Source organism: Acomys minous, assembly GCF_964271855.1.
Source record: "Acomys minous genome assembly, chromosome: 16".
Lineage (NCBI taxonomy): Eukaryota > Metazoa > Chordata > Mammalia > Rodentia > Muridae > Acomys > Acomys minous.
Genome location: NC_140498.1, coordinates 80339020 through 80360622, shown reverse-complemented (window position 1 = coordinate 80360622; position 21603 = coordinate 80339020). Strand labels below are relative to the sequence as shown.

Below are 21603 nucleotides of genomic sequence, written 5' to 3'. Positions count from 1 at the left end.
AAACTCCAGGAGGAACAATCGTTCAGAGTGAAATGACTGATGCATCTCTCGGCGTGGGGTGGTCTGAATGAGACTGGCCTGGTAGCCTCACGTGTTTGAATGCTGGGTTCCCAATTAGCGGGACGGGTTAGGAAGGATTGGGGGGGGGGGGTGGACTTGTTGGAGGGGGAGTGTCACTGGGTGTGGGCTTTGAGGTTTCAAAAATCCACACAAGGCCCAGTGTCTGTCTGTCTGTCTGTCTCCCTCTCTCTCTCTCTCTCTCCCTCCCTGTGCTCCAGCACCATGCTGCCACCACACTCCCTACCACAAGAATCCTGAGGTAACCTTCAAGGGCAGTAAGCAAGCCCCCAATTAAACGCTTTCTTTTACAAGAGGTGCCTCGGTTGTAGCATCTCTTCAGAGCAATCAAAGAGTGACTCAGGCACAAAGGTCATCTGAGAGGCGTCTATTTGCAGTTAGCTGGTGAACGACACAGAGACCTACAGCTGAATCCAGGGAGCAAGAGGCTACAAAATGCTCAGCCCTTAAAGAAGCCAGTCTCCCCCTCCTGAGGCTCAGGGGTGGCTGTAGGAGAGAAAGGGCGGAGGAGGGCTGAGAGAGCAGAATAGCCAGAAGAGGCGGATGACTAGAAGGAAACGTTTTTCTGGACACAGCAGGGAGGCTGCACGTATGAACTCACAGGAATTGCAGCAGCAGGCACAGAACCTGTGCAAGCCAAGGCCAGAAAACAAACAAACAAACAAACAAACAAAAACCCGTCAACATGGAAAGGAAAGCTGGGCACACAATCCCACCCCTATCCGTGGAACAAATGGCAGTTGTTAGCTGTTGGGGAACACAGTTTTCTCTAAGAGTACAGTCCCTGGTAAGTTGACCACTGTCCAGCAGAAGACCACACAGCTAAGAATATTTGCGCAGCACAGATTGATCTTAAAAGACTACAGGGAAAAGACGAGGAAAAAAAAAAAAAAGGACGGGAAGTTGGGTGGGTAGAGAAGCCAGGGTGGGGAGGAGAATTGAACTCACAAAGAACTAATTATAAAAGGAAATAAAGGAGCACGTATCGTCGGCTGCTCCCTGAACTCGCCCGGCTCACCCAACAGGCGTGAGTAAAGATCTGTCCTTCCGCAAAGATGTTTTTCAGTAAAACACATGTCGGCCTTGAATAGTAATCACGCAGTAACACGAAAAGACCCTCAGTGTTGCCCGGCCACCACCTCCATTGGTTCCAGAAAGTTTGCATCCCCCCACGGGGCTCCGAACCCTTCTGCTCCCCCACAGGGAACCTTCATTCCACCCTCAGGCTCTGCCAGTGCAGTTTTCTCAACTCAATCTTACAACTCAATGCTAACAAGACACGTTTAAGCAATACTTTCAGATGGATTGAAGGTCACGGGTGTTAATTACAAGCCCTTGTAATTAAGAGGTGCCGATCCTTTTCCCATTCCTCGCGCGCGCCCCCCCACCCCCGCCCATGTGACAGCTCCCAGCCTGCACTGCATTTCTTCCAGATGCACATGTGGCAAAGGACAGAGCTCAGCGTCCCCACAAAAATGGATCTCACATCTGTCCTGTGCAGACTTCATGCCCCAGCAGGGAGGATGCCACATCTGCAAAGGCGAATCAGAAGCCTCCTTCCCAGCACCAGCTCTATGTGGAGACCATGGGGTCCTATAACACAGTAAAGCCATAGGCGAACGGCTATGTAGAATTCACACCCGCAGCTCCTGCACCTCCACACGATGTGGCCACTGAGCCAGCCTAGCTCCTGGCCATTCCCTGCTGTTAGCATTGGCCTAACCCACAGCAAGACACAGATGTGTGAGCAACTAAAATCCCCCACAATGCACTGCTCACTGGGGACAGTTAATAAAAGCTGCTGCTGCTGCTGCCAGCTAAAATAGTGGCTCAAAAGTTGAAATATGCTAAGAGCTTCAGGTTGCATCAAAAATGGCAATGAAGGATGGCACAGCGTATGCTTGGCATTTTATGGCCAAGCCAGCAGCAGCACCAAGATGACAGGCCCTGCCTGGATCCTCCCATGCCATGGAAAGCACTGTCCAGTCCCTGTTTAGACTCACCACGCTATATGAAGGATCACACACCAACAGGAGACCCACTCACTAGCTGTGCTCGGAAGGGCAGGGCCGTGGGGCTGGAGAGCTGGCTCAGTGGTTCAGAGTATATTCTGCTCCTGCAGAGAGGACCCGAATTCAGTCCCCAGCGCCCATGTCAGGCAACTCACAACTGCCTGCAACTCCCGTTCCAGGGGGAGCCGACACAGTCTTCATCAGGCACCCACACTAAATGTGGCATTGACTCACACACTGGACACACACACAATATACATAGACGTAAAAGCTAAAAGATAAATCTTAAGAATAAAAGAGTCAGCAGGGCGTGGTGGCGCACGCCTTTAACCAAGCACTCAGGGAGGGAGAGGCAGGCAGATCTCTGTGAGCTTGAGGCCAGCCTGGTCTACAACGTGAATCCAGGACAGTCAGGGCTCTATTAAACAGGGAAATTCTGTCTCAAAAAACCATAAATAAATAGATAGATAGACAGATAAATGGGGAAAAAGCAAAAGCAAAGAAGAAATGGGTAGTCCTATTTGATTTGCTAATTTCTCTAGAGCCACAAGAGGTTTAGGTAATTCACTTTTAAGGTGGGACTATTGGTGGACACACGCTTGTAATTCATAGGCTGAGGACCCCGGCACATTGTGTAGCTTGGGCCACACAGTGAGCTGCTGGAGCTAGGGTGAGTTGAATAGTTCCTTCCTCGTCATAGATCCTCGTCATACACGGTCCCTTATGGATTTAGTTCAAGAAGACACGAAGAGCAGGCTACCACTCCAGCCAGTGACTATGTCCCTAGGGGAGACTAGATGCATGGGGGAGAAAGAGGACATCGCAGCGATGCAGCCACAAGCCATGGGGTGCCGAGGACTGCTGACCACCAGACGCTAGAGTAGGGGTAGAAGAAACCCTCTTCCCTACTCACCCACCTAGGAGCATGGCCTGCCGAGGCTCTGACCTTGAATTTGACCACGAGAAGATACATTTCTTCTCTGGAGGCCGAGACACAGTGGTAGAGCGTTTCTTTCCCATTATGCCCCTATCACTGTCTTCCATGAACCCTCCAAGCCTGATCCAGGCACCATGGCCTGGCTTCCATTTGCATCCGCAAATCTGGCCTCTCTGCCAGGAGGACCCTTCTGTGTGATGCTCAAGAGACAGGAGGGACCTGAAAGAGCTATGCTCTACTCTTGGGGGTTGGTTGTTCCTGGGATAAAGCCACAGACAGAGCTTACAGCCCTGGAAACAGACATCTCAAGGAAGCAGCGTTGGGTCCGTGACTCACCTGACTACACATCCCCAGCTGCCTCCCACACCAGTCTCTCAAGATCAGTGCATATCCTCCAAGTGAGAAGCCCCATCCGGCCCTCCCTGCAGTTATCCTGGCTACAGTGCCGTCCAGATCACAGCCACCCATGGCCTCTAGGGTCCTTCTGAATGAAGACTCATTTGTGTGCCATGTGACACCCATCACAGATCTTTCTCGACTTCAAACCGAGAGCTGTGACATATATCCTCCGCCCCTGTGGGCTGCTCGGGCCATGGAGTGCCATAAACAGGAAGCACCAGGATACAGAAGTGGGAATGTGCACACAGGAGCCATGAAGCCACTGTCCCCATCCCATCATCCCACATGAGGCAGAAACTCAAGACAAGGGACCTGAGGTTGCACTCTTGTCACTCTGCTTGCTGGGCCTGACAGCAGGACCCCTCGGTTGGTGCCAAGCATAAATTCAAGAATCTGCTGAGATCGGGGGTCATCACTTTGTAGGAGGAGGAGAGTTTGCCAAGACCATAACTCCAACACAAGGCAGACAATGGCCCAGTGCTGGCCCAGGGCCCGGCATACCCAGCTAAGGCAGTTATCACTTGGCTGGGTCCACAAGGCCATGTGCTCCAACACCAACAACTGTGTATCTCTTGCCAGCTGGCTGGATGCCACTGAAGGGGCTCGGCGGTCCAGCTGGGAGCCAGAAGGATGGTAAGGAGGAAGAGGTGCAATGGAAAGAGAGGACCCAGAGGAGCCCAAATCACAGGAAGGGCTGGGCAACCCAGCTCCTCAGTGAGCAGCAAAGGTTGTTGTCACCAATGAGATTAAAGACCGGCCTCCGAAAGAAGTCCCCAGAAAGACAGATTGTCCACTTTCTAACAGGTTGTTTCATTGTGTGTGTGTGTGTGTGTGTGTGTGTGTGTGTGTGTGTGTGCACCCAGCTGTGCGTGTGTGTTTAGGAGGCCGCTCTCTCCTTACCATGTGGGTCCCTGGGATCTAAGTCAAGTCATCAGGCTAGCACAAGTTCCGTTGTCTATTGAGTTATTAGCCCCTCCCCCTCTCTTTTTTTTTTTTTTTTTTTTTTTTTTTTTTTTTTTTTTTTTTTTTTTTTTTGAGACAGGGTCTGTAGTTTTCCCAGTAGGTTAGGCTGGTTTGCCAGAGAGCCCCAGAAAGCCACCCACCTCCACCGCCTTAGCTCTGCAAGGATAAGCGTGTCGAGAGTTGCCCGGCCTTTTTACAGGAGTTCTGAGCAGTGAACTCAGGCTTGCTGGCCCAGCGGGTGCTTTACCCACCCAGCCCCTCTCCTCAGCTCTGCCTTTACCTTTCCAAAACGGAAGTGGCATGACAGCTTTTCCAGGCTGCACTCAGTAGGTTAACATCCCCGCACACGTCAACCCGCGCTCCATTTCCTAAGCTTAACGGAGCGCGCTTCTGCCTGAGTGCGTCCACTAAGCGCTCGCTCCTTTCCCTGCGTTCCCAGGTGTCACCTTTTGCTCTCTGTTGCTGTGAGGAAACACTCACCAAAAGCGACGCGCTGAGGAGAGGATTTATTTAGCTTACCTGTTGAGAGTCCACCACCAAGGGAAGCCAAGATAGGAATTCAAGGCAGGGACTAAAGCAGAGGCCATGGAGGACCGGGCTCACTGGCCTGCTCCTCCTGGCTTGCTCAGTTTGCTTCCCTATGCAATGCAGGAACACCTGCCCAGGTGCGACACCCGCCCCCACGCCCCGCCCCCACGCCCCGCCCCCACGCCCCGCCCCCACGCCCCGCCCCCACGCCCCGCCCCCACGCCCCGCCCCCACGCCCCGCCCCCACGCCCCGCCCCCGAGTTGACTGCGTCATCTTACTTCAATCAGTAATCAAGAAATGTGCCACATATGTGCTCTGAGGCCCATGGCGCAGTTCTTCAGCTGAGGGTCGCCTCTTTCCAGGTGTGTCAAGTCCACAAAAATTACAGCAAGCCCACCAGGTGACTAGAAACCGAACAAAACACACCAACAAAAGTCCCATTTTGTAGGGCCCAGCATGGCGGCATACGCCATCCATCTCAGCACTCGGGAGGCAGAGGCAGGTGGATGTCTAAGTTCAAGGCCAGCCTGGTCTACACAGCGAGCCACTAATATCGAAAACAAAACTTAGTGTTGGGAGAGAAAAAGCTCTTTAGACAACAGAGAGGAGTGTCAGAAAGAAAGCACTTAACAATTAACAGTCTCTGTTCACCTGGAGTACACAGGCGTCCAGATGTTTCTCTACCAGGAAAGGCTTCCCAACAAAGTCTAATTGCTTGTTTTCAATTAATGAGTTTGAACGTTTACTCAACACCCAGCCCGCTCCAAGCACGAGCCACCGTTAAGAGGCGCCATTGAAAGAACATAGCTGGTGAATGCTAGGTTTCCCAAAGTGCAGCCTCGGGGGAGGAGGGACTGTCTGGACTCCTGCCCTGTGAGGTTCCATGTGTTCTCAGGATCAAGAGGACAGATTTGTTCTTTTCACAAAGGGAAGCTTCCAATCCCAGCCCAGGGGCTCAGACCCTGGGTTCTCTGTGATGGGCCTGAGTGTGGACCTAGGCCCAGCATGGATCTTGCCAAAGACCCCACCCCAAGCCCCACCCCCTGGACGCCACCATCTTGTCTCCTCACCAACCTCTTTTCCTTCCTCCAATTATCACAAGCTCTGTAACCGCCTGATTCTGAGCAGCGGGTGACAAACGGTAGCCTGACAGGTCTGTAGTTCTCTTTTAATTTATTACATTTTAATTAATGAAGCCGCCTGCGCTGGTTCACAGAACCAAGTCTCCTGACAGCCCAGGCCTCTCTCTCCAGCTCAGCAATCTTCACTTTTCTCCCTGCTCTCCACCCCAACCCCCACCCCGACGACCTCAGCCCCATCCTGGCCAAATGCAGGTCACAACCCCGGATTGAGACCTCTGATGGGAGTGGAGCGGCCCCCTCGCACACGCCCGGGCAACTGTACATCACCAGATCATCTATAAACACAGCCAGCACAGGTGCCTCCATGCACAGCAACCTATGTCACAGCCCTGACAGTTAGGGAGAAGGGTACAAGGAACAGCAAGAAGCCCCTCCTCAGGGTCTAATTTGCATTTCCCAGGACAGACAGAAACATCAGCATAAGTGATAAAAATTGGAACAGCCCACAGAGATTATCCTCGTATTCCCAAAGATGTTGACTTTAACTGAATCGGTGGCAGCCTCTAAACCCGGACAATGAACCTCATAAAGCTACTTTATAATTTTGTTTACAGGAGGAAGCTCTTTAAGATAAGAAAAATAAGCCAGGCCATCCATGGTGGAGGTGGTAGCACATGCCTTTAATCCTAGCACTTGGGAGGCAGAGGCAGGCGATTTCTGTGAGTTCAAAGCCAGCCTGGTCTACAAAGTGAGTTCTAGGGCAGCCAAGGGTACACAGAGAAACTCTGTCTTGGAAAACCAAAAAGGGAAAGACAGACAGACAGACAGACAGACAGACAGACAGAGAAAGAGAGAAAGAGAAGCAAAATGGCAGTTTTTGTACTTAATTTTAAAACTCCGCTTAATCTTTAAACTCTGTTGTAAATTACATCCACCAAGCAATGGGCACTCAAAAGACACAGGATCTGGTACAAAACCCTCAGAGATACCCAGCATCACCTTTCCCCTTCAGAAGGCCACACCCACGTCCAAGGTAAATACTAATGGGCTCTCCCCTCCTTCTGCCCCTCCCTCTCCCCCTCCCTCCCTCCTTAAGGCTGAAGAACATACTATCCCTGTCTATTTAAGAAACTCACTACCTTAGCACCGGTCTGACTTGTCTCTTCCTTCATCGAGGATCTGGCTTGACCAGAGTGGTGGGGGCCGGGGGGGGGGGGGGGGGGGAGAGATTCCCGAGGCTTCCCCCAGCAGTGCTGGCAGAGCTGTGTGTCCCATCAGCCAGTCAGTCCGCATTGGACCACCTCACACTCTCAGTAAACAGTTGGCGACAGCGATGTCCTCCATAAATGACTGCCGTTCACGGCGGCGGCTCCCTTTGCTAAGGATAGACGCTTCATCCTGTGAGGTGAACATGCCACCCCCATGCTGTTCTCAGAGGGGGTTGGAACAAACAAACAAAAAAAGCAAGCTTGCAGGCTGAAGACCTCCCCCAGAAGAGTCCTAGGGACTCCCCACAGTTGCTGGTTTCTCTACAAGAGGCAGAGAAAGCTAGCCTTTTTCAACAGCTGGAACTGTGCAACGCTCTAGGAAAATTCTGAAACTGTCAACGCCACAGTTAAAAAAGAAGTGACAACACATGCCATCAGGAGCTGGGGGAACGGGGCAGGGGAGGGCGTGTCTGTGTGGGCGTGTCTCTGTGTACACATGGTGGATGGAGTTTGTGCATCTGGTACATTTTTTTTGTCTCCACCTGCCACGGTCTTCCAGGGTGAAGACAGAAGGCGCTAAAATCAGCGTCTAGACTGGACTCTTGGCCCCCTCCCCAACCCTGATACAAAGCCTGTATCTCTGGGCAAGTGACGTCACTATACTGCTTCCCCCCCCTCCCCCCACCACATAAAAAGCTGGAGTGGGCAGCAACCTCGTAGCAACCCAGAGCATCTACTTCTCCACCATGGGTCTAGAGGAGACTGCGATGGCTAGTGATGTATTCTTTGCTACGGAACACTGCTGCTGCTCCAATGTCCCACCAATGCCTGGAAACCAAGAGTAACCCTGGCTGCCAGTGTTCCCATGGGAGAACCTCAGGCAGCAATTAGCTGATTAACAGAGAGAGGCTTGCTTCTTGTTGGCCCTGGGTTCTACTGGCCCCCTCTGCAGGCCCCATTCATCTCCAGGTGGGGTCCACTCTGCCCAGCCACTTTCGGGTCGCCTCATCACACAGGCTTGCCAAGAAAACCTAATTCACTAAGAAGAGAAATGTCGCCTGCTGTTTGGTGTTTGTTTTGAAAGCCACCTCGCTTTAGAAATTTGACCGAAAAGAATGTTTTTAAGTGACGACGGCCACAAGTTTGCAGAGGACCCTTCACTGAGGAGCGAGGTCTGCCCATCCCCGACCCCACGGCCCCCATGGGAGGTAGCCAGGCTGGGTGGCCAGTGTCCCTGCTCAGCCCTGGCAGGCCTGACTGGGCCTCTAATCGGATCCACGGAAGTCTGAGCCCCGCCCACCCCCCATGACTTGCCGCCAGGAGCCCTGGTTAGTGTTGACACATGCGGCCGTCAAGGCCTCCTCTGGGGTCTGGTGGCTTTCTACATTGAGTCAGAATCAATAGCTTTAATGTACAGTGTACACAGGTTTGCTTTTTAAGTGGGGTTGGCTGAGGGAGAAGAGAGTGAAATAGGATTATAGCTGCAGACAGAGCTTAGGAGATGCAGGGGGGGGAAAAGAGACTCCTAGGAGCAAGGAGGAAATCTAGAAGCAGACTTTAAATCCTCAGCAATGCACAGAGCTGGGGTCTGACCATGGTGGAAGTGGGGGCTGGGTCCCCAGTGCAGGCTGGTAAAGTGAACCCCACTAACTTGCTCACATAGGGCCTTGTGCAAAGTCCCCTTAAACATCTCCTTGTCTCTGCCCCAGGAGAAGCCTGGAGAACCTTCCTTCTAAGTAACAACATCAAGTGCCCTACGTCACCTGGAGAAGGCACAGAGTTGCCATGCCCTGACTGTGAATGGTTACCACCAGCCCCTTCCCACCATGCTTTCTGAAGCCAGCTCCCAACCTAAAAAAAAATAACAAAAAACAAAAAAACAAAAATAACAACAACAAAAAGCAAACAACAACAACAAAACACCCAAAACAAAACAAAGCCCCAAACTACAATGTTTTAGCTAGCTAGCTAGTTAGTTAGCTGTGTGTGCATGCACACACATGACACAGAATTTGTGTGGAGATCAGAGGAAAATTTTAGGGGAGTCAGTTCCCTCCTTCCAATGTGTGAGTCCGGGGGCTCGAACTCAGGCCATCACCTTTAGCTGATAAGCCATTTGGTTGACTCTTTACTTCTACTTAGAAAAATATTAAGTATAGAAATGTAGCTTAGTTGGTAGAGTGCTTGCCTAGTATGCCTGAAGCTCTGGGTTCCACTCCCAGCACTGCACAAAACAGGGCATGGGGACCCACACCTGTAACCCCAGCATCCCACAGCTAAAGGCAGAATTATCCCCAGCCTGGAATACGTAAGATCTTGTCTCAAGTAAATACCGGCACAGGGGAGATGGCGCAACACTTAAGAGCACTGGTTATTCTTCGAGAGGACTAGAGTTCAATTTCTAGAACCCAAATGGTACCTCACAACTACCTCTAACTCAAGTTCCAGGTGATCTGACACCCTCTTCTGGCCTCCTCAGGCACCAGCAAGCACACACAGACACACACACACACACACACACACACACACACACACACAGACACACACACACACAGACACACACACACACACAGACACACACAGACACACACACACACACATATACACACACACACAGACACACACACATATACACACACACACAGACACACACACACACACAGACACACACACACACACAGACACACACACACACACACACAGAGACACGGTGCAGACAAACACTCATATACATAAAAGCAAATCTTTAGAAAAATAATAATTAGCTTTTTAAGTAAACAAAAGCAAATGTCCCTTAAATGGAAGTTTTTAGGTCTAGAAGCCATCCTGTGTCGTGTCTGTGTCCTCTCAACTCCCTCCCTCCACAGCTCTCTCCATGCCTCAGTTTCTCCATCCTCACAGTGTGGGTGAAAGTAAAAGCCTGGGCTGCCAAAACAAGTTAGAACAGCACTGGGCTATGGCTTCTCAGTGTTGGGGACCATAGGTGCCAACACTCAAGATATGGCTGGGTTTGCAGTGTCCACAGGCTTTGGGGACCACCTCGTGTAGTTGTCAATCTCTGGTGCCTTCAGGGAGTCACAGCACCTCACCCCTGCCTCTGTGGCCCACAGCTTTGTGGGTGTTTTCTTCTGTCACAGAGCTCCCCTCAACCTCTTATTTATATGAATGCATCTTTCTCAATAAGAGGCAGGATAAAGCCCCACCTCCCCAACAAGACCTGACCTTCTTGGCACCCTGAGGGGATGAGGGTGGGGACCTCCCCAGGGTCAGTATTCACATGCATTTGCTTGATAAGGATGCTCTGAAGGTGTGGGGGGGGGCGGTTGTGTGTGGGGGGAGGGGGCGTCACTGTCAGCAGTTCCCCGGGCTGACCCACCTTACCTCACAATAAATATCACAGTAGGCATCTGGGCGCAGGCCTGCCATCGGATGCAGATTTGAAAGGCTGTGCACCCCCTCACCCATCACAGCTGTGCCATATATACGTTAACTTTATTTAGGTGACAGGCAGTTTTCAAGTCTAGCCCTCATCTACAATTACATTAAATTATGCATGCCTTTAAAAAGCACACTTACTGAAAACAGATAAAGTCAGTAAAATGCGGGCAGGATTTCACATGGGCCTGGGAGGGGAGCTGATGGTAGAGGGAGCGATGTTGTTGTGGTCCACACTATTAGCCTGGAGCTTGGGGGGACTTCTGTGATATCCATGTCCCCAGGGTGGACCCCAAAGGATCAGACCCAGACAGGGGAATAAGCGATAGTCTTAAGGCCTTTAGCCAGAGAAGGCAGGCCAGAGACAGGGCTCAGGTCATTGGTTTGTACTGACCCTATGTTGTTCACTTCTGGGAGAAAGAAGGTCCCTTGTTCCCATCCTTATGACAGTGAGCCATAGAACCATGCTGAGCTATGGACGTGACTGCCCTTGGTACAACCAATCAGAAGAGCCAGGGACCACACTGGTCTCCTGTCAAACACAACACCCCATGCTAATCGCCCCTGGGAAACCATGGGGTGGGAGACCTGAAGGCAGTGAGAGCTGATGTTACTGAGACTGGCAGCACAATGGTGTTACTCTATTCTCTGTGCTGTTCCCCACACCCCTTTCCCACCCGTGGAGCCTCAAGGCAAAACATAGAAAAGAAGCCTTCAGACTGCAAAACTACCCAGGGCAAGGTCAGGCATGGCCAGGGTCCTGGATGCTGATGCTGATGAAGAGCCTCAGGCTGTGAAAAAGGTTAGGGCTACCTCTCTCCAACCCATCCATCGTGAGGACACAGAAACACAAGGACACACACAGATAACTAAAGTGTGGAAGGTCTCTCTCCCTCCCACCCTGGCCACTGGATTTGCATTCACCCTCTAGACAGCGCAGCTTGCAAGAAAGGAAAATCACACACACTGCAGAGGGGTCTGTAGAAATTCTGGTCTGTGGGGTCTGTGGCTCGCAGGGAGGTCAAAAGTCCACACACTCTTCAGGGTCAGGAGGTGAGAACCGCTGCTCGAGGCTGTGGGCTGTTAGTACAGTTCCTTTTACCAGAGTGCCCAGCCTGACCTAGCCAGGCTTACAGGGTATGGGGTAGCACAGGAGAGCGAACCCATCCATGTCAACACTGGGCCACTTCTATGAATCATGTCACAGGGAAACAACTGCTCCAGTCTCCAAGATCAAGAACAGGAAGGAGAAAAGGCACCTCGTACACCATTTGAGCCAGGATTCGAAAGGGCTGGGCTGCCCCTACCATCAGAGAACAAAGTCCAACAACACAAGCAGAATTTAACATGAGCTCATGTGCTGGGCACAAGTGGGGACTGTGGCAGTTTAAATGAAAATGGCCCCACAGGCTCATAAGGTGTGGCCTTGGAGGAGGTGTGTCACTGGAGGTGGGCCACTGGAGGTGGGCCTTGGGGCTTCAGAAGCTCAAGCCAAACCCAGTGTCACTCTCTCTTCCTGCTGCCTGCCGATTCAGATGGAGAGCCCTCGGCTCTTTCTCCAGCATCATGTCTGTCTGTGCACCTCCGCGCTTGGCACCGTGATCATAATGGACTATCTGAGGTGCTAAAAATTCCCTTGCTCAAGTCCTCACACAAGTTCCGCTGAGTACTGTGGCCCTAGTGAACATCACTGACCACGGCATCAGGTGGGGTAGGCAGGCCTGCGAGGGCCCCACGGTGACAACAGAAGCAGCTCTAAGCATGTGACCAGCTGAAATGACCTTCCCTGGGTGACAGAACATGGTCTTTAGGTGTGACTACAGGCACCTCTTTCAGACTCTCTAATTCTGTTTCTCCCTATACAAAGAGGGGAGGGGGGGAAGCACTGTGTATCATCCTCATAGCGTTCTCATGGAATGGGACTGTTGTAGGGAAATGCTCAGTATACGCAATAACAATAAATACCAGCTAGTGCCTTTGTAATCCTCTATCAACTGGCATGTAGCCTCTAGGACATGCCTGGCTCCCAGAGGAGTGTCACTGGGCTCCAAGCTGCCTATCAATGGAACTCACAGGATAACCTCAATGGTCCCAGGATAGTGTCTGAAGGCTAGTAGGGACCGTCTCTCATCTCTCCTGTCCCTAGGGATGCAAGCGTCTACTAAGCTCAGCTTGGGCTCCAATGGCCCAGCTAGCCCAGTGTGCTTCCCCTCATACCCACAGAGAAGAGGAAATTCATGAGGATTGTGTAAACTCTGAAAATCTGGAAGAGCTGAGTTTACACTTGGGTGCCTAGATCAACTTCTCTGTCTTAGGCCAGAGCCTAGCCTGCTACATACACACAGAGCTGTGGACAGCTAGTGGCCTCAGGATGCTGCTGACCTGCAAATGAACTGCAGTGGGCTGGGAGTGTGGAAGTTACCATAGTTACAAATCTAGTTCCATTCAGGAATGCCTTGGGTCACTAGGGCAGTAGGAGCCCACACCCTAGACATTTGTGCCCTGTGCTCAGTGCTCATGTAGAAGGAGGCCACAAGGGGGCAGCAGAGAGCAAAGGGACCTGCCCGTGGAAAGTAGGAGAGAAGAGCCTGTGCAGGAGGGAGAGGGTCAGCTGTCCATCAGGTCAGGCAGGAAGAGACCTCTGAGCAGAGCCCTGAACAAGTGAACAGCTGTGGGTAGAGGCCTCTGGGTTAAGATGTAAGGGAGAAAGAAAGAGCAAAGCCACGTCATGAGTGCCCAGGGCCTCTAGGGACCTCACAGTGGCTCAGACAGACACTAAATATGACAGAGCTCCATGGCACAACAGGATGAACCTGCTTTCATAGGACTCTGTTGTGCTGAGTGGCCTGAAGATCAGAAACGGATGCAGGAGGCCAGGGACGTGAGTCACAGCCCATGAGGAGATCTCAGGCAAGGCCATAGCGAAAGAGGTCAAACTTCAATGCAAAGACGGGGGAGGGGGGCGATGGCGGATAATTCTGGCTGGAGCTGGAGGGATCTAAATAAATGTCTAGGCAGAGTCGAGATAGAAGAGAAAAAGTGGGGGGATAAGTACTTTATACACGTCTATGCTTTCAGCAGTCATTCTGGCCAGGCAGGATTTGTATCTCTGGAATGGAATGCTGGCCTAGAATCCCCCAGTGAGGAACTGGAGTGTGGTTAGAGCCCCTGCCTAGAGTCCCCAGTAAAGGGCTAGGGCATGACTAGAGCACCTGCTTACTATGTGTAAGGCCCTGCGTTCCATCCCTAATCACAGCACACACATCACTCACCACACATCACTCACACACACATCACTCACACACACATCACACACACACATCACTCACACACACATCACACACACACATCACTCACACACACATCACTCACACACACATCACTCACACACACATCACTCACACACACATCACTCACACACACATCACTCACACACACATCACTCACACACACATCACTCACACACATCACTCACACACATATCACTCACACACACATCACTCACACACACATCACTCACACACACATCACTCACACACACATCACTCACACACATCACTCACACATCACTCACACACACATCACTCACACACACATCACTCACACATCACTCACACACATCACTCACACACATATCACTCACACACACATCACTCACACACACATCACTCACACACACATCACTCACACACACATCACTCACACACATCACTCACACATCACTCACACACACATCACTCACACACACACACATCACTCACACACACATCACACACACACATCACTCACACACACATCACTCACACACACATCACTCACACACACATCACTCACACACACATCACTCACACACATCACTCACACACACATCACTCACACACACATCACTCACACACACATCACTCACACACACACATCACTCACACACACATCACTCACACACACATCACTCACACACACATCACTCACTCACACACATCACTCACACACACATCACTCACACACACATCACTCACACACACATCACTCACACACATCACTCACACACACATCACTCACACACACATCACTCACACACACACACATCACTCACACACACATCACACACACACACATCACTCACACACACATCACTCACACACACACATCACTCACACACACATCACTCACACACACATCACTCACACACACATCACTCACACACACATCACTCACACACACATCACTCACACACACATCACTCACACACACATCACTCACACACACATCACTCACACACATCACTCACACACATATCACTCACACACACATCACTCACACACACATCACTCACACACACATCACTCACACACACATCACTCACACACATCACTCACACATCACTCACACACACATCACTCACACACACACACATCACTCACACACATATCACTCACACACACATCACTCACACACACATCACTCACACACACATCACTCACACACACATCACTCACACACACATCACTCACACACATCACTCACACACACATCACTCACACACACACATCACTCACACACACACACACACACACACACACACACACACACACACACACTGGCATATTGGTTTTTAAAATGCCATCTATACACCCACCATTTTTTTAAAAAAGCTGTCACATTTCACTACATCCCATGGTGTGGGGGAACCTTGAGCTGGATGAAGAGGCTACACAGCACAGACCCCACGTCACAAACCCTCAGGGCATACATGACCCAGAGGCATCGCATGGTTAGTGAATTACACCCTGAGGAAGATGTCACACAAACGTTGATGGCCAGCTCGATGGGGTGATGCACGCCTGTGATCCTGAGACTTAGGAACTGGAGGCAAAAGTAACCAGAGTTTAAGGATAGTTTAGGCTGCAGGAGAACGTATGTCAAAAAAATAAAAATAAAAATGGGGCCATCAAGACAGCTCAGTGAATAGAGGCACTTGCTGCCAAGCCTGACAACGTAAATTCAATCCCCAAAATTCATAGGTTAGAAGGAAAGAACTGATTCCCCAAGGTTTCCATTTGACCTGCACACACATGGCCATGGCCTCGAACTCATAGAGATCCTGAGTGCTGGGATTAAAGGCGTGTGCCACCACGCCAGCTTTGAATATCTATTATATATATTTATTCGTATATATTATTTATGGTATATTAGAATATATATATGAATATATACATATATATGTATATACATTCTACATGCTGTTTCTTGATGCCTGCTCTAGAAGCCAGGAGCCAAGGCCCTAAACTTGAGTGACTTACAAAAGCTCCCAGGGATAGAGTGTCTCATGCACCGGGTCCAAGGCTGGTCCGCTGTGTGCCACTGTCATGCCCACTGGGATTAACAAGGGCAGGGCAGGGCTTCAGTAAAACTGGCTTTGGAATCAGGGGACTTAGACCTAGAACATGGGGTGTCCTCTCATCGTCGCATGATCTAGGACAAGCTACCTTATTTCCTCCTGTAACGTGGGGAGCCAGTGCCCGTGAGCCATACATACAGGTGATGCTCGTTGGCACGGGCCAGCATCAAGCATCACCATTCCACATCTATAGTGACAACCACCCTGTATCCTCAAGGCCGTTCACTCTGTCCCCCCCCCAGCAACAGCAGCCACTTGAAAATAACAGTATCTTCTCAGTATCTATGAATGGGTCCTGCGCCCAAGACACAGGGGGCAGGGGCTTTGATTCCTGAGGAGTGTCCCTTCCCCTCTGTCCTTCTGCCCCTTCCATGTCATCTCAGCCTGGGACTGTAGCACTTCTTATCCTGTTACCAGAGAAGTGAGAAGAGCAGGTGTCATAGGGCAGAGGGGGAACCGTCTGGTCACTAGAAAGTGCCACCGTGCCATGTGTCAGCAAGAACACAAGGCCAGGAAGCCTCCTACGTGGCCAGTGCTACCACTCCGTGGACCGTGGGATGTGCACACTCAGTGGCCACTGTGAGACACAGCAGAGAGCAGTGCTCACCTGGAGCCACAAAGACCCCACTGTGGGCCTGGGCTCTGGAGACTCCTGGGGAAAAGGGCCTAAAACATGAGTGGCAGACATTGTGGAATATTACACACCAGTGATCAGAGAAGCCACCAGAACAGTGTGCCCAGAGTCACTTGAGGAAGCAGAACACAGCAAGAGGGTTGGAGCGCTATGGTTCATAGTCACACTGGGTATTTTACACAGACCCCCCCCCCCAAAAAAAAACCAAGGTCACACATCAGACAGGAGCAAGGAGTTGACCGAGATGGAGATGGCTTTTTTTTTTTTAAAGGGTGAAGTGGAATAAAAGAGGAGAGAGATGGAGGTGAGGAGAGAGACAGAAGAAAAAGGAGCTGGCCCCACCCTTCCAAGGACAGCATGTGAGCAACAGTGGCAGGTGTATCCCACGGCTGGCTGGCCTCTCCCCCATACAAGGAGATGAGAGCACTTTCCACACAGGCGGAGGCAGATGTGAGGGCAGGGAGCGAATGGAAGGCTGCCATTGTTTTCAAGCTGGGTCCGAGGGATGTAGGGTAGCACCCTGGGGATAACTGGCATCTTCCCAGACAGTCCCCATAGACAGGAAGCTCTCCAGTCAAACTGCACATGCTTGAACCCAACTTGCCGTGGCACCACTGGGAGCTGCCTGACCACAAAGGAGGTTTAAAGACCAACTTGCCTTTGTCTTTGGGCCCTGCATTGTATTACCTCCTGGAAGGCCGGCACAAGCTTATAGGGGTGCTCCATTTGTGACCCCGCCAAAGCCTAAGGCGGAGCATGGACATTTATTCACCAGAGTTGTTTAGAGTGCTGGAGGGCGGGCCCTCTGACCCAGGGCTGGCCACATGGGGCCCCAAGTAGGCAGAGACATCTTTGGGAACTTTTAGAAAGGCAGAAGCTTGGCCACTCCCGGAATCCTGCCCCTGATACACTGAGTGACAGAGTCCCTACAGTCCTGGTGTGGTCTTTGCAGACAGGCTTGTGAGCCCAGCATGGCCGCCGCCCACTAAGAAAGCACCCGGGAACCCTCACACCTCCCAGTCGTCCCTCATGCTGAAGGTGGGAGCAGAGGGTAAAGGGCCAGGTGTCCCCTCCACCCTGGACTACTGGAACGGCTGAGCGCCCTCCGTACTGAGCTATTTGGAAACCATTTGGCCCTAAGCCCCTTGCCTCTGTCATATCGTGCCCCTAAAGAGCTATCCTGTCCGGAGCTCAGAAGTCCTGGCCTCAGAACCCATGCAAAAGAACCATAAATGTTGGGGGGTGGGGAGTGGGGGGTGGGGGTGGGGGCGGGGCGCAGAAGAGCAGCTGCCGAGAAAGAAGCCAGTTGGAGGTTGGAGGGACTCTAGTGAAATGGGGGGATGGGGCAGTTTCCAGAGGTCTCATGCTAGTCACATTGAGATGTCCCCACCTCTGGGCTCCATAGCTCAGAGCTGGACAGAGAAGAAATTGTCCCACAACCTGCACAGAGGCCCAGGACCCTGGGTACCACCTCCTCCTCCTCCTCCACGCTCTCCCACACCCAGAACCACCTCTCTCTTCCTGCTAGGCAGCTCCACCTGTGTGACACGATGCTCTCTCCGTGACTTGAGTTGTGTTCCACCCACATCTTCTTCAAGGACCCTCGGGAGGGTCTGAAGGGAAGCAGGACCTTCCGTTTCTCCCACCCCCCCCCACGCCCACTGTGCTGCTCAGCCACAGACACTATGTATAATATATACAGACTTTCAGAGGGGGCTGGAGAGCCCCAAGTTCAGTTCTGACGACCCACAGTAGACCTGCCTCCCTCCACCCAGCAGAAGATGAAACGTGCTCAGTCCTTCCTTCCTTCTTTCCTCCCTCCCTCCCTCCCTCCTTCTTTCCTTCCTTTCTTCCTCCACACTTCCTTTCATTTCTAGTCCTTGGCCCTCCTTCATTCTTTCTCCCCTCTTCTTTTTCTCTTTCCCTCCTTCCTTTCTTTCCTCTGTTCCCACTCCCCCCTTTCTTCACTTCTTTTTTCCTTCCTTCTCTCTTCTCGTCATCTCCCCTCTCTCTCTTCCTGACCTGCTCTCTCAGGCGGCTCAGGGTTTAGCCAATTAGCTCTCCCTGGGGACATAACCAAATTGCTCCCGCAGAGTTCCCGGCCACCCATGCCTCCCTCTGGCTCTGTCCACACCAGCGTCTGGCAGGTCATCCGGTAAAGCTGCAAACCCTGCCTTTCCAGGTGGAGGGGAAAGTCTGCACTAGCCAAAGGCCTCTGTACACACACACACACACACACACACACACACACACACACACACACAGTGCCGAGAACATCTGTCTCCACAAACAAACCGTTGCGGCCACTCTCTGGGACACTATCCGACAAATTCACGTTGCACATTTAAGTCCGCGTGGGCAGTGGATGGCGTGGCGGACCGCGATGCTTCGAGCCCGCCCCTCCCCCCTGCGCCGTCCCCCCAGGAAGTCATCCCCAGGGCCCAGGCGCTCTGTCTGAAACCAAGACCTAGCTTCTACCCTCTGGAAAGACTCTGCTCCTGCAGAGTGGTGTCAAACTTTGCCCAGAGGGGCTTTTCTGAAAGGCTGGGGGCCCAAGAGGACCCGGAGAGCCACAGCGCCACCGTCATCGCCATCGCTGACACAGTACGGGTGAGAGAAGCCAGCAAGCCCTTCCCTTCACTCTGACAAGGATCCATTCGTGGCAAGCCACACGATGACAGGAGCACAGTGGCATTCCGCACCAAGCGTCACGCGAGGCAGCCTCCGGTCCTCGGCAACCACCACTGCCCACCTAATGCCGAAGGACCCCCTTCTGATGCAAACTTCACCTGGGCAAAGAGTTCCCTGTTAAGCCCCTGTCACCCATGCCTCTGCGGCTCTAAGACGAAAGGTGAATGGAACAGAAGCTATTTTTAGGAGAGAGAGAGAGATAAAAAAATAAATAAATAAATCTCAAATCGCAGCCTACCTTGGATGTTCTCGGTGCCCAGCCTCCCGGGCTCTCTGAGAGAGACAGAGACAGAGCCACTGCAGTGCACTGTGTCAGGTTACAAACTAGGGCCAGAGGGAGGGAGGGAGGGAGGAGAGTGGGGAGAGAGAGAGAGAGAGAGAGAGAGAGAGAGAGAGAGAGAGAGAGAGAGAGAGAGAGAGAGAGAAGAGGAGGGATCCAATCAAAACTAAAGGGCAAGGGTGTGTGGGCACCGCTTGAAATCAGCTAGAAATTATTAATTTAATTTTTGCAGAAAAAGAGGAAAGGAAGAGAGAGAGAGAGAGAGAGAGGGAGAGAGAGCACAAGAGCAAGAGGCACCCGCCAAAGAGCAGTAGCCAAAGCTTGGGAAAGGCAGTGCTTTAGCGCGCGCGCGCGCACACACACACACACACACACACACACACACACACACACACGTGCACACACAAACGCGCATGCACACACTCATCCCAAGATGGCTCTGTCCCTTCCCTGCCGGTGTCTCTCACCGAGCCGCGGTCAAAAGCAGAGCAGGAATGGAGGCGGAGCTGGGGCCCTTGATGCAGAGCTCAGGACTGAAGAGCTCCCCTGGCGGCCCAGGGCTAGGTCTGCCCCTGCAGGTGGTTCAGAGCCCTGGCAGCTAGATGGAAGCAGACATCGATGTGCCTGCCCATCAGGCAAGACTAAAGATGCAGAATGAGGTGGCTGTGCAGAGCTCCCAGCTGCCTGGGTCCTTCATCCCTGTCCAGTCTCCCTCCTCATATGTACCCTTCCTATCTTCAGCTTGGCAACTGCCAGATGTACCAGCTACCTAGCAACAGAGGAGCAAGAGAGAATAATACCAGGAAATGGACACACATGGATGGACACACACACACACACACACACACACACACACACACCACTCCCCTGGGGTCAGAATTTCACTGTTAAGTCTATAAAGATGCTAAGTAGCTCCATTTCTCTGGACACCTTAGCCTAGCAGCATCTTGATTGTGGCTGTGTGGGGCCCTCTGGCCCATGTACGAAAAGACCGGGGAAAACAAAAAACAAAACACTAAAAGAAAAGGCAGGCGGAGCCAGGCGGTGGTGGCGCACACCTTTAATCGAAGCACTCGGGAGGCAGAGGCAGGCGGATTGCTGTAAATTCAAGGCCAGCCTGATCTACAAACTTAGTCCAGGACAGCCAAGGCTACGCAGAGAAACCTTGTCTCAGAAAAAAAAAAGAAAAGAAAAGAAAAAAAAAGAAAAAGAAAAAAGAAAAAGCAGGCGGGCACAGATCATCTTCAGGTCCCTCCTACCAAACAAAGGGCTTCTGGCAGCTGTCTGTGGCCTCTCTTATTAAGGGATTCACTCTGTGCCTTTAAAACCCTCATGTGAGGGCTGGGGAAAGCTCAGAGTTTAAGAGTACTTGATGCTCTTGCCGAAGACTGGAGTTAGGTCCTCAGCACTCATGCTCACAACCATCTGTATGTGATTCTAACGCCAGGGAATCTGACGCCCTCTTCTGGCCTCCTCAGGTACTGCATGTATGTGGAGCACAGACCCATGCAGGCAACACGCTCACACACATAAAATAAAAATAGGTAAGTCTTAAAACTCTAAAGGCCTCGTGGTGGAAACTATGCACCCCTCTGCCACGGTAGGTTCACTTGTGGATCTTAAATGAACCACAGCAACTAAACCCAAAAGTCCAAGGGATTGATGCCCCTCCCCCAAGATGATGTACCCTACCACGAAAATGTATTCATCAAAATTCTCAGAACCCAGCCAGGCGTGGTCGTGCATGCTTTTACTCCCAGCATTCAGGAGGCAGGGGCAGGCAGATTTCTGTGAGTTCGAGGCAAGCCTGGTCTACACAGCGAGTTCCAGAACAGCCAGGGCTACACAGAGAAACCCTGTCTCTAAAATTTATTTTTCTTTTTCAAAACCCACATCAGACAGCTCACAGCTGTCTATAACACCAACTTCAGGGGATTCCATGGGTACACACACACAC

At 51.7% G+C, this 21603-nt stretch overlaps 1 protein-coding gene across 11 annotated transcripts in view; it reads right to left on the bottom strand.

Annotated features, from left to right (window-relative positions):
* Positions 1-20138, bottom strand: part of RIMBP2 (RIMS binding protein 2) — a 189971-nt gene extending 169833 nt beyond the window's left edge. For 5 of the 11 annotated variants that reach the window (XM_084762954.1, XM_084762951.1, XM_084762943.1 and 2 more), the window contains exon 1: positions 19605-20080. The gene's annotated coding sequence lies outside the window, so the exon portion shown is untranslated. Of the gene's footprint in view, positions 1-19604; positions 20081-20113 lie in introns of those variants that run through there. The other 6 variants (XM_084762946.1, XM_084762947.1, XM_084762949.1 and 3 more) reach the window with 5 other exon arrangements.
* Positions 20139-21603: the final 1465 nt, after the last annotated feature.